The sequence below is a fragment of the Coregonus lavaretus genome, assembly GCF_964263955.1.
Source record: "Coregonus lavaretus genome assembly, chromosome: 39".
In the NCBI taxonomy this organism is placed as follows: domain Eukaryota; kingdom Metazoa; phylum Chordata; class Actinopteri; order Salmoniformes; family Salmonidae; genus Coregonus; species Coregonus lavaretus.
Genome location: NC_140026.1, coordinates 14713726 through 14725403, shown reverse-complemented (window position 1 = coordinate 14725403; position 11678 = coordinate 14713726). Strand labels below are relative to the sequence as shown.

The 11678-nt window shown below is 41.4% G+C and overlaps 1 pseudogene across 1 annotated transcript; it reads left to right on the top strand.

Annotated features, from left to right (window-relative positions):
• The first annotated feature begins 1329 nt into the window (after nucleotides 1-1329).
• Nucleotides 1330-10909, top strand: LOC311112965 (annotated as a pseudogene). The gene is made up of 9 exons: nucleotides 1330-1651; nucleotides 1790-2139; nucleotides 2263-2394; nucleotides 2531-2580; nucleotides 2681-2805; nucleotides 4020-4083; nucleotides 4196-4246; nucleotides 10464-10628; nucleotides 10889-10909. The product of its transcript is annotated as an uncharacterized misc_RNA (transcript).
• The last annotated feature ends 769 nt before the right edge of the window (nucleotides 10910-11678 follow it).

Sequence of the window (11678 nt, the reverse complement as noted above, 5' to 3'; positions counted from 1 at the left end):
GGCACCTTCGCATCAGAGACAGATCGAAGCCCCTGCGGTGGACGAGTGGTTTCGGCGCTCGGAAGAAACCTGGAACGCTGCGCATGTCCATCTGCAACGGGCTATCAGGCGGCAAAAGGCGAGCGCCGATCGCCACCGCAGTGAGGCTCCGGTGTATGCTCCGGGAGATCGGGTCTGGCTCTCGACCCGAAACCTGCCCCTTCGCCTGCCCTGCCGGAAGCTGGGTTGGCGGTTTGTGGGGCCATTTAAAGTCCTGAGGAGATTGAACGAGGTATGTTATAGGTTACAACTGCCCATTAATTACCACATTAACCCCTCGTTCCATGTGTCTCTCCTCAGGCCGGTAGTAGCTGGTCCACTCCAGGAGAATGAGGTACGAGAGGTTCCGCTGCCCCCACTGGACATCGAGGGGGCTCCGGCGTACTCAGTCCGTTCCATCTTGGATTCGAGGCATTGGATGGGAGGCCTGCAGTATCTCGTGGAGTGGGAGGGGTACGGTCCGGAGGAACGGTCTGGGTCCCTAGGAGGGACGTCCTAGATCTCTCCATGTTGAGGGATTTCCACCGGAGTCATCCGACTCGCCCTGCTCCGCGTCCTCCTGGCCGTCCCCAAGGGGGGGTCGTCAAGGGGGGGTACTGTCACGGATTCAGCCGAGGCTGCTCCTCCTCCTTGCTCGGGCAGGCTTCGGGCTGTCGTCGTCCCCGGAGTACTAGCTGTTACCGATCTATGTTTCGGTGTTTGTCTTGTTTGGTCTTTATTGTTTACACCTGTTTCCTATTATGTTGCATTGTATTCCCTTTAAATACCCCTGTCTCTCATAGTTTATTGTGTGTGAATGTTTTTCGTGAGGTCGGCAAGCTGTTGTGTGCTAGTATTGTTTCCTCCCTGTTAGGAGGTATTTTGGTTTTGTACTTTCTATACTGTGTTCAGTAAAGTACGTCTGCCAGTAGCTCGGTGTCCTGCGCTTGACTTCGTTAGCGCATACATGTCAGCCTGACACTATGTAAAGTGTCATATATAAGTATCACATATAAATATAAAATGTGCCCCGTTGTCAGACCCTACATCTATACAGTGCAGAAAGGATCGACGTTACAATGATGATCAGACATTGTGCAATCTTTTTGTTTTATGCCAACTCTGGTAAGAATTTTAATTTAGATCCTTTAAAACAATATACATATTTTTGGCTTTTAGAATCCATTTGAATTACTTTGTAGCAAGTATTTTCGATGGTTTTCAGTCTTTACCTTGATCTTTGATAAATATTGTTTGTTTGCGTTGAGAGTTTCTGCATTAACCAAGGACATTGTTCAACCAAATCCAGTGATGGTTACTCACCGTGGAGCTAGTGTGAACATCACTTGCTTTTGGCCAACTGATGTGAATACCAATGTTGCTTGGTTCAAGCAGACTTTTGGACAGAAACCCCTTCTCATGACATCGACACTTTACAGTGGACAAGATTTTTACTTCAACAACTTTACCAAGGATTTCACTGAGACTAAACATCTGAGTGTGAAGAGAGGAGTTGACAGCTGTAACCTGACCATCTCCATGACAGAGTCAGGGGACTCTGCTACTTACTACTGTGGTGCTGTGGAAGTGGGTGAAGTCAAATTTGGAGAAGGAACTGTTTTGATTGTCAAAGGTAACTTAACTTCCTTCCCTAATTTTGGATTTTAAATTTTGCACCATCAAATTTATATACTTTAGAATTTGGCGCTAAATGAAAATACCAGGCCAATACAATTTACACACTGTGATCTTACTCCGGCTCTCTCTTCAGGTTCAGATTCCAACAGCATGTCTGTGCTTCAGCAGTCTGTGTCTGAGTCAGTCCAGCCAGGTGACTCTGTTACTCTGAACTGTACAATACACACTGAGACCTGTGCAGGAGAACACAGTGTCTATTGGTTCAGACATGGCTCAGGAGTATCCCATCTAGGAATATTTACACCAATTGAGACAGGAGTGATCAGTGTGAGAGGAGCCATGATGCTGGGTCTCCTACACAGAGCTGTGTCTACAACCTCCCCAAGAGGAACCTCAGCCTCTCTGATGCTGGGACTTACTACTGTGCTGTGGCCTCATGTGGGGAGATACTGTTTGGCAACGGGACCAAGCTGAACATTGACCGTTAGTGATATTTCTGACATTTCTGAAAATGTCTAACATTCTTTCACATTGCTGTGAATAAATTGTATGCCTGGTTGAACAAAATGTCCTGAATTTTCTCTATCACTGTCTGTATTTCTACAGATGGTTGTAAGGAGGACCATGTTCTCTTGGTGTACTGTCTGGGTGTAGTGTTGGCTCTTTTTGTCATCCTCATCATTGTCCTTGGTTGTGTTTTGTATAAGATGACCAAGAAAACCTCTCTGCTGTGTAGAGGTAAGTGTTATCATTGCCACAATATATGCTTAAACTGTTGGTGCAGTATACATTACATGTTTTAGTCATGAAACTGGGTTAATTCAATGTATGATGATGATGATGATGATGATTCCACCATGTGTTTGTCTAAAAGGAACGCACACTCAGTCAAGTGGTCCGGCAGTCCCCAGTTCTCATAATCAGGTATGCAGACCATAAAGATATACACTGTAAACAGGTCCTTCTATCAAAATACCAGGTAATTTCCTGATGTCTTTGGAATTTGTTTTGCTATTCCTCTTAGGATCAAGAAGATGATGACACACTCACGTCGGTCCATTACGCTGCTCTGAATGTCATCCACAAGAAGCCAAAGACCCAGAGACAGAGGAGCGTCATGGAGAGAGACACTGTGTATTCTGGGGTGAGGTGCCAAAACATGGACTGAAACGTCAATTTTTGCTCTCTAATAACTTGCATTGATTTTGTGTTTTCTATACTATATGTAAAACTATGTCTTTTTCATTGTGCGTTACAATTACTTGTATTCTGTCAATCTCCTGTTAAAAAAAAAACTGCATTTTAGATCCAATAAAACATTCATCTGCTTTCATATAGAGGCATTCATATTTTTCTCTGTTCTTAAATTTCACCCACAGATTCAGTTTGCAACAATCATATTAGGCTTGTGCTCAATGTAACAAAGCTCTTTTTGTTTGCATAACGCACTGTAAATATACATCTATTGACTAGTGTTTTAGTTTGTCTCAAACTCTTTTTTAGCTGGATCCTGAAAACATCTCTGTGGTGTTCTGAATGTCCTAAATCCCCAGCAATGACCTTCAGTCCTCACAACGCGCTCTCTACGCACACCTCAGTGCATCTAAACCACAAACAACCATGTCACTAAGAGCACAACTCACTCTCTTCATGAGGAAAGCCTTGAAGGAAAAATAAACATCCTAGCGAATATACTTTGAACAGAATTTATATTGTTGAGACTGATTTCAGATATGACTACACATTGTGACTGAGCAGTTTTCACAAACTATTGACAAAATGTGAAGGTATAAGTCCACCTTGCAGGACTGCAATTCATTTATCTTTCAATAGGAGCAGCAGTGTATATGGAAGTCCCTCTGACTGCTTTCCAATTAGAGTTGCAGCAACTTTAAGAAGTTGTGAAAATGTTCAAATTGTTGAATCGTTGAAAACGTACTTTCCTGTGATAGTTTGTGTGTAGCCGAAATAGCTGTCAAACAAGTGCCCAACAAACACAATGTGTGGCTGTTAAGAATCTATAACAAGGAAATATAGTTATTACATGCTTATTACAAATCAATAAGATGTTATAAACCCATTTCAGCATCATAGATTCACATGCATCTAACAGGCCAGGCATTCTACATCACTAGATCATTACTGCTAACATCCAATAAGCTATTTGGATGTTACCAGGAAGAGCCACAGCATCACTCAAAATAGAACTGGTAGCAGTGTGATCTCTACATGACGAAGACAATGACTCATCTGTTTAAATGTAGTTTTTTTTTTATTGAGTTCCAGGTCGTAGCTGCATAATTAACGGACACAACCTTTTTATTCACGTCATCTCTCCTCTGTAATGTGTTGTATTCTTTTAGTTGTGTTGATAGCAAGACCCACCCCCACACAGTGAACAAGTTCACAGATACTCTGCAGTCTTCTGTAAGCCCGAGATAAGGCCATATCTATGCTTTGGTCTTCTGGCCTGCTGGCTTTGTGCACACAGGACCTCCTACCTGCTCTCTGTGTCTCTGTGTCTCTATGTGGTTTTCAGAAGGATGTCTATGTGGTGTCACTGTTGTTCTCACTATCTATGTGGTCCTCTGTAGCTCAGCTGGTAGAGCACGGCGCTTGTAAGGTAGTGGGTTCGATCCCCGGGACCACCCATACACAAAAAATTTATGCACGCACGACTGTAAGTCGCTTTGGATAAAAGCGTCTGCTAAATGGCATATTATTATTATTTATCTTTACTTGTTGTTCATGTTGCCCCTGACATCTTACAGCCACAGCAAAACAGTTATTTATTCAACTGACTGCAATGTACTGTATATGTAGTTATCTGAAATCAGCTACAAACCACAAATGACTGCTAATGAACCCTCTTTCAACCCTCTGAGTTAAGCATCTCATGTGTGATGCAACACCATCTAGTCTAAGTTGTGGTCCAGGGGGAGGGGCCATTTTGTGATGATGTGATGGGAGAACTTTCAGTACATTCTCAAACAGACATGCCTTGTGAAACACAAAGACTACTGCAGGGTGCTCTGTGAGAAGGAGACCAATAGAGGAGGATCCTCCTTCTGCTAGATTGCTTCCTTTCAGAACCATACTAACCACAGAGTAAAACAGACTAGATAAAGTGTGTCACATTAGCTGGTTGGCTGTGGTGTCCAATCATGTATGCACTCTCAGGTGTTACACATAGTGAATGTTTCTGTGAATGATATACAAGGAATAAGACTGACATAACATGTACTTGTTTCATTCTGTAGGTGTTTACCCCACCTATGTTCACCCTTGTACATATGTTCTATGGAAAACAGTCCTCCTATGTCATCTGGAGTACTGTAGCTAACTGTTCAATGCTGGTCCAAATAGTATTTGTTAATTTAGGTACACATGGTTAAGCATGACTGGTCCATCAATTGCAACTAAAGTAAGTGTGTGAGGAAACAAGAAATAGCTCAATAGAAATAGAAAATACTATTTCACACAGGTCTGTCCAGAGAGAATGAATGTGAGAAAATCACAAACCACAATTTCTTGCAAGACCAATCAATAGCAGCTCCTGTCTGAGTCATGGTACAATACAAGACCAATGGTTGTTTGAATGAGGCATCAACAAAAATGATGCGGTCCAGTTGAACCAATCACCTTTTACCCCATTGTTAAAGTGTAGTCTACAGTTGCGATTTTAGCATGTCAATCTTGGCGGGGTCAAACTGATGCATGGCTGCAAAGCCACAACACAACACTAAACAATACATGAATTGGACTATAACGGTGACAAACAGTGCCCACTAACTGTTAGGGCCTACATAAAGCTGTCCAGACAGCAGAGTCCCAACAGCAGTCCCAACATCTTACCAATGTTACACCTGGCTATCAGCGGAGACTTGTCTGGCAGCGAAACAGTTCATTCAGCCTCATTTACTGCCTTTAAAAAAAAAATAGCTGATATGGCTGACTTGCTTAAACAAGTGTGGTTTCTACTGACAATTGAGATGTACAAACTATGGCATGAGGGGACGACGAGCGGATAAGAGGCAATCCGTAATTTCGATGAAGACATTAATGGGCGACCTTGGATGTATAACTATTATTTCAGCACTTTTGAAATGTACAGCGACAGAATTCAGAACATGGGCCAAGTCAGAACCGAAGGATAAATAAAGGGGGCATATAAGCAGACAATGAAAGCTCATACAATATTAAATTATTACATTTCTCTAAAACAGGCTATAGGCTACATGTGCACCACCAAGTCAGAACAGTAGGCTAAGTTATGAGGGGGAAAGGGACCAAATTATTAATGTAATGCACATGGGCTACTAACAGCTTACTACACAACATAAACGTAGTATTACTTTCTTAGCTACTGTAAACATATCTCACTGGCATATTACAAAATTTATGCAGCTGCATACAATACATTTTTGGACTCACCTTGCTGTGCTCATTCGAACAGGAAGATTGCGCGGCGGTCCTTGTTGCTGGCAAATGTTGTCATCTAACTTTGTCATCAAAGTCTGGCATTACCTGGATTTATGGTGCTTTCAATACAACTGGGAACTCAGAAAACATAAAGGTCGAATAATGACGCCAGTGATCTTCAGGTCAGAGCTCTAGAAAGAGGCCCAAGTTCCCGACTTGGAATTCCGAGTTGGATGGTCGTTCAAAACGTATTTTCCCAGTCGGAGCTAGTTTTTTTCCAAGATTTCCCAGTTCCGAGTATCCAGTTGTTTTGAAAGCGGCATAAATCATGCTGGATTAACAGCATGGCCAATGTTGAATGTTTATCCTTTTAAGGTTGGAAAAGAGACCCTTAAACCCAGACTTGGACCACACATACACAACATTGTTGAATTTGCGATTTCCAACTTGTTGTGTAATGTTTATATCCAATGGCCAATGAGCACTGATACGTTTGATCTATAATTTCTCTTCATAATTTCTCTTCATATGAAAAGGATTTGCCAGTAGATTGTCGACTTGATGATTCATGATGATGACTGCTAGCTTGCTGGCTAAGATTTTGAAAGTATGATGTTGACATGATCAGTCCAATCAAAGCTACTGTAGATATAACGTGATTTGATGTAATTTTATCAAAACACACGGCCAAGGCAACAAAGGAGTGGCTCAAGAAGAAGCACATTAAGGTCCTGGAGTGGCCTAGCCAGTCTCCAGACCTTAATCCCATAGAAAATCTGTGGAGGGAGCTGAAGGTTCGAGTTGCCAAACGTCAGCCTTGAAACCTTAAGGACTTGGAGAAGATCTGCAAAGAGGAGTGGGACAAAATCCCTCCTGAGATGTGTGCAAACCTGGTGGCCAACTACAAGAAACTTCTGACCTCTGTGATTGCCAACAAGGGTTTTGCCACCAAGTACTAAGTCATGTTTTGCAGAGGGGTCAAATACTTATTTCCCTCATTAAAATGCAAATCAATTTATAACATCTTTGACATGCGTTTTTCTGGATTTTTTGTTGTTATTCTGTCTCTCACTGTTCAAATAAACCTACCATTAAAATTATAGACTGATCATGTCTTTGTCAGTGGGCAAACGTACAAAATCAGCAGGGGATCAAATACTTTTTTCCCTCACTGTAAGGGACATGTACAGTGCAGTGGCACTACTGATGTTAATTAGAGGATATTGGCTGACATAAAAAAGGGCAAGAAAATAGCTATGCTGTGTTTAAAAATGGCATTGGTAACCAAAAAAGGTCTTAAATTATTAGGCCATTCCATTGCCAAAACTAATATTTCTATTTCATGTTGGAGGCCTAAGATGAAAACCAAGAGCCAATAATGCAGGTTGTGTGCTGTGGGGGAGAAACTTACTACACTATGAACTATTTTAACCTCAGGGCTAGGCTGGGTTGGGTTCAGTATCAGAGGCACTAGAGAGGGGAATATGATCCTTCACTGTTGGTCCAAACATCAAAAGAGAAATGATCTTAATAAGTTTAATTTCCCAAACAAATAAGCAGTTTATCAAGCCAATATTTAATAAGCTTGATCTAATAACTCTGACTTGATTGTCTTCTTTAAAAGTCTGTTCATGCTGCTCAAACTACTGTAAACAGACTTGCTAGACTGTAGCTTTTATTCCTGTTCAGACAGCCAATAGAGTCTCTCAGTTCAGTGTTCCCTCCTACGCTGTATAAAGGCTATATGTAAAGTTTCATCATAAAAGAGGTGCCCTGTTGTCAGAACCTCACACTATGACTATACAGTGCAGAAAGGATTGACATTACAATGATGATTAGACATTGGACAATGTTTTTGTTTTACGCCAACTTCGGTAAGTAAGAATTTTAAATATGGATGCTTTTTCAAATCATTTCATGCCATAGTGTTTTGAATCCATTTAAATTAATTGTAGTATGAATATGAAATGTATAATGAGATGTACTGTCTCTATAATGGGTAGAAATGATTTTTGATCCGTTTTATGTTGATATTTTTACAGTTTGTGCATTGACTATGGACATTGTTCAACCAGACCCTGGGATTTGTACTGAGATGGGAGGTAGTGTGTCTCTCCCTTGCTTTTGTCCATCTGATATGGTGACCTGTGTTGCTTGGTTCAAGCAGATTTTGGATTTTCATTTTGCACCATAAACTTTAGAATCTGCCGATAAAAAAATATAGCAGGAAAATTCAATTTACACACCATGATCTTACTCTGTAACTCTCTTCAGCAGCCTGTGTCGGAGTCTGTCCAGCCAAGAGACTCTGTGATTGAACTGTACATACAGACTGAGACCGTTTCAGGAGAACATAGCATTCGAAAAGTATTCAGACCCCTTGACTTTTTGTTAAAATTTTGTTACGTTACAGCCTTTTTCTAAAGTTGATTAAATTGTTTTTTTTCACAAATCAATCTACACACAATACCCCATAATGACAAAGAAAAAACAGGTTTCTAGAAATAAAAATCTGAAACATTACGTTTAAGTATTCAGACCCTTTACTCAGTACTTTCTTGAAGCACCTTTGGCAGCGATTACAGCCTCGAGTCTTCTTGGGTATGATGTTAGATCAGCTTTAAGTCCGGGCTATGGCTGGGCCATTCAAGGACCTTAAGAGACTTGTCCCGAAGCCACTCCTGCATTGTCTTGGCTGTGTGCTTAGGGTCGTTGTCCTGTTGGAAGGAAAGCCTTCACCCCAGTCTGAGGTGCTGAGCGCTCTGGAGCATCTCTCTGTACTTTGCTCCGTTCATCTTTCCCTCGATTCTGACTATTCTTCCAGTCCAAGTCGCTGAAAAACATCCCCACAGCATGATGCTGCCACCACCATGCTTCACCGTAGGGATGGTATTGGCCAGGTGATGAGCGGTGCCTGGTTTCCTCCAGACGTGATGCTTGGCATTCAGGCCAAAGAGTTCAATCTTGGTTTTATCAGACCAGAGAATCTTGTTTCTCATGGTCTGAGAGTCCTTTAGGTGCCTTTTTGCAAACTCCAAACGGGCTGTCATGTGCCTTTTACTGAGGAGTGGCTTCTGCCTGTCCACTATACCATAAAGGCCTGATTGGTGGAGTGCTGCAGAGATGGCTGTCCTTCTGGAAGGTTCTCCAAACTCCACAGAGGAACTCTGGAGCTCTGTCAGAGTGACCATCGGTTTCTTGGTCACCTCCCTGACCAAGGCCCTTCTTCCCCGGTTGCTCAGTTTGGCCGAGCGGCCAGCTCAAGGAAGAGTATTGTTGCTTCCAAACTTCTTTCATTTAAGAATGATGGAGGCCACTGTGTTCTTGGGGACCTTCAATGCTGCAGAATTTTTTTGGTAGCCTTCCCCAGATCTGTGCCTTGACACAATCCTGTCTCGGAGCTCTATGGAAATGTCCTTCTACCTCATGGCTTGGTTTTTGCTCTTACATGACAGGTGTATTCCTTTGCAAATTCAGTCCAATCAATTGAATTTACCACAGGTGGACTCAAATCAAGTTGTAGAAACATCTCAAGGATGATCAATGGAAACAGGATGCTCCAGAGCTCAATTTCGAGTCTCATAGCAAGTAAGGTATTTCTGCAAAAATTTCTAAAAGCCTGTTTTCGCTTTGTCATTATGGGGTATTGTGTGAAGATCAATGAGGGAAAAAAATAATTGAATCTATTTTAGAATAAGGCTGTAACGTAACAAAATGTGGAAAAAGGGAAGGGGTCTGAATACTTTCCTAATGCACTGTAGAGCTTCGTCACTTTATATAACTTTGAAGCGAACAACTCCAGTCTATGTGTAAAAGTGTTTGAGAATAAATAATACAAAATCATTTAAAAGTATATTTGTTTTTTAAGTTTCAGACCTGTTGGGTGATCAGATTAAGCTTATTTTTGTCATCATTCTATCTTGCCTGACAACTGCTGTGATTCTGAGTGTGGTTGTCAACATTTTCCTCTGTGAGAATGAAGAGGTCACGATGTGAACACTGTGCAGGTACTGTAAAAGTGTTCATGCTAATAGTAATAGTAATAATAGTTATAGATCAAAAAGAAGGGTGAAGGCTAGCTCTCCTTTTACCACATCCCACTCTGGACATTGTTTTCATTTCACAAGCCTAATTCATTTTGAAACAGAAAATATGACATACATAGTATGTTTCCAGTGTTTTGAATATTTTATCTTTTATCTATTAGTGGGGACCCCTTTTCAGCAGAGCCAGTATGGGAAGCTTCATGCCAACACATCTGACCAACAGGTTAGCAGAATTGCTGTATCAAGAGTGAGACTGGATAAGCGTATTAAAGCAAAAGACTACAGCATTAGATTTGACCTGGAGTTTGAATTGAGTGAGTCTGTGTTTCATCCTCATAGCTCCACAGTGACGATGATGGCCTGAACTACTCTGCCCTGAAGTTCACTGACAAGAAGAGTACCAATCCCAGGAGACAGAGGAGAGAACAGAGAGAGGAAGAAACCATCTACTCTGATGTGTCATATACACAGGATGTGGCAGTCCTCCAATCAGTATCACAGGCGGTCAGTGGCACCTTAATTAGGGAGAACAGGCTCATAGCAATGGCTAGAACGGAATAAATTGAATGTTATTGAACACATCAAAAACATGGATACCATTCCATTCACTCCATTCCAGCCATTTTTATGAGCCGTCCTCCCCTAAGCAGCCTCCTGTGATCAGCATCATTCTAAGTTAAGCCAAACCCCTCCTCTGAACTCCACTTTGAGCTTGACTGTGTCCTTTTGACCTGGCTATTTTGTACAATTCTCATTTACTGTAGGATGCCATTGCGGGGGCCTAGCTTTGCCTAATATACACTACCGGTCGAAAGTTTTAGAACACCTACTCATTCAAGGGTTTTTCTTTATTTTTAATATTTTCTACATTGTAGAATAATAGTTAAGACATCAGTACTATGAAATAACACATGGAATCATGTAGTAACCAAAAAAGTGTTTAAAAAATCAAAATACGTTTTATAATTGAGATTATTCAAATAGCCACCCTTTGCCTTGATGACAGCTTTGCACACTCTTGGCATTCTCTCAACCAGCTTCATGAGGTAGTCACCTGGAATGCATTTCAATTAACAGGTGTGCCTTCTTAAAAGTTAATTTGTGGAATTTCTTTCCTTCATTTATGTGTTTGAGCCCATCAGTTGTGTTGTGACAAGGTAGGGGGGGTATACAGAAGATAGCCCTATTTGGTAAAAGACCATGTCCACATTATGTCAAGAACAGCTCAAATAAGCAAAGAGAAATGACAGTCCATAATTACTTTAAGTCATGAAGGTCAGTCAATACGGAACATTTCAAGAACTTTGAAAGTTTCTTCAAGTGCAGTCGCAAAAACCATCAAGCGCTATGATGAAACTGGCTCTCATGAGGACCACCACAGGAATGGAAGACCCAGAGTCACCTCTGCTACAGAGGATAAGTTCATTAGAGTTACTAGTCTCAGAAATTGCAGCCCAAATAAATGCTTCACAGAATTCAAGTAATAGACACATCTCAACATCAACTGTTCAGAATAAACTGTGTGAATCAGGCCTTCATGGTCAAATTGCTGCA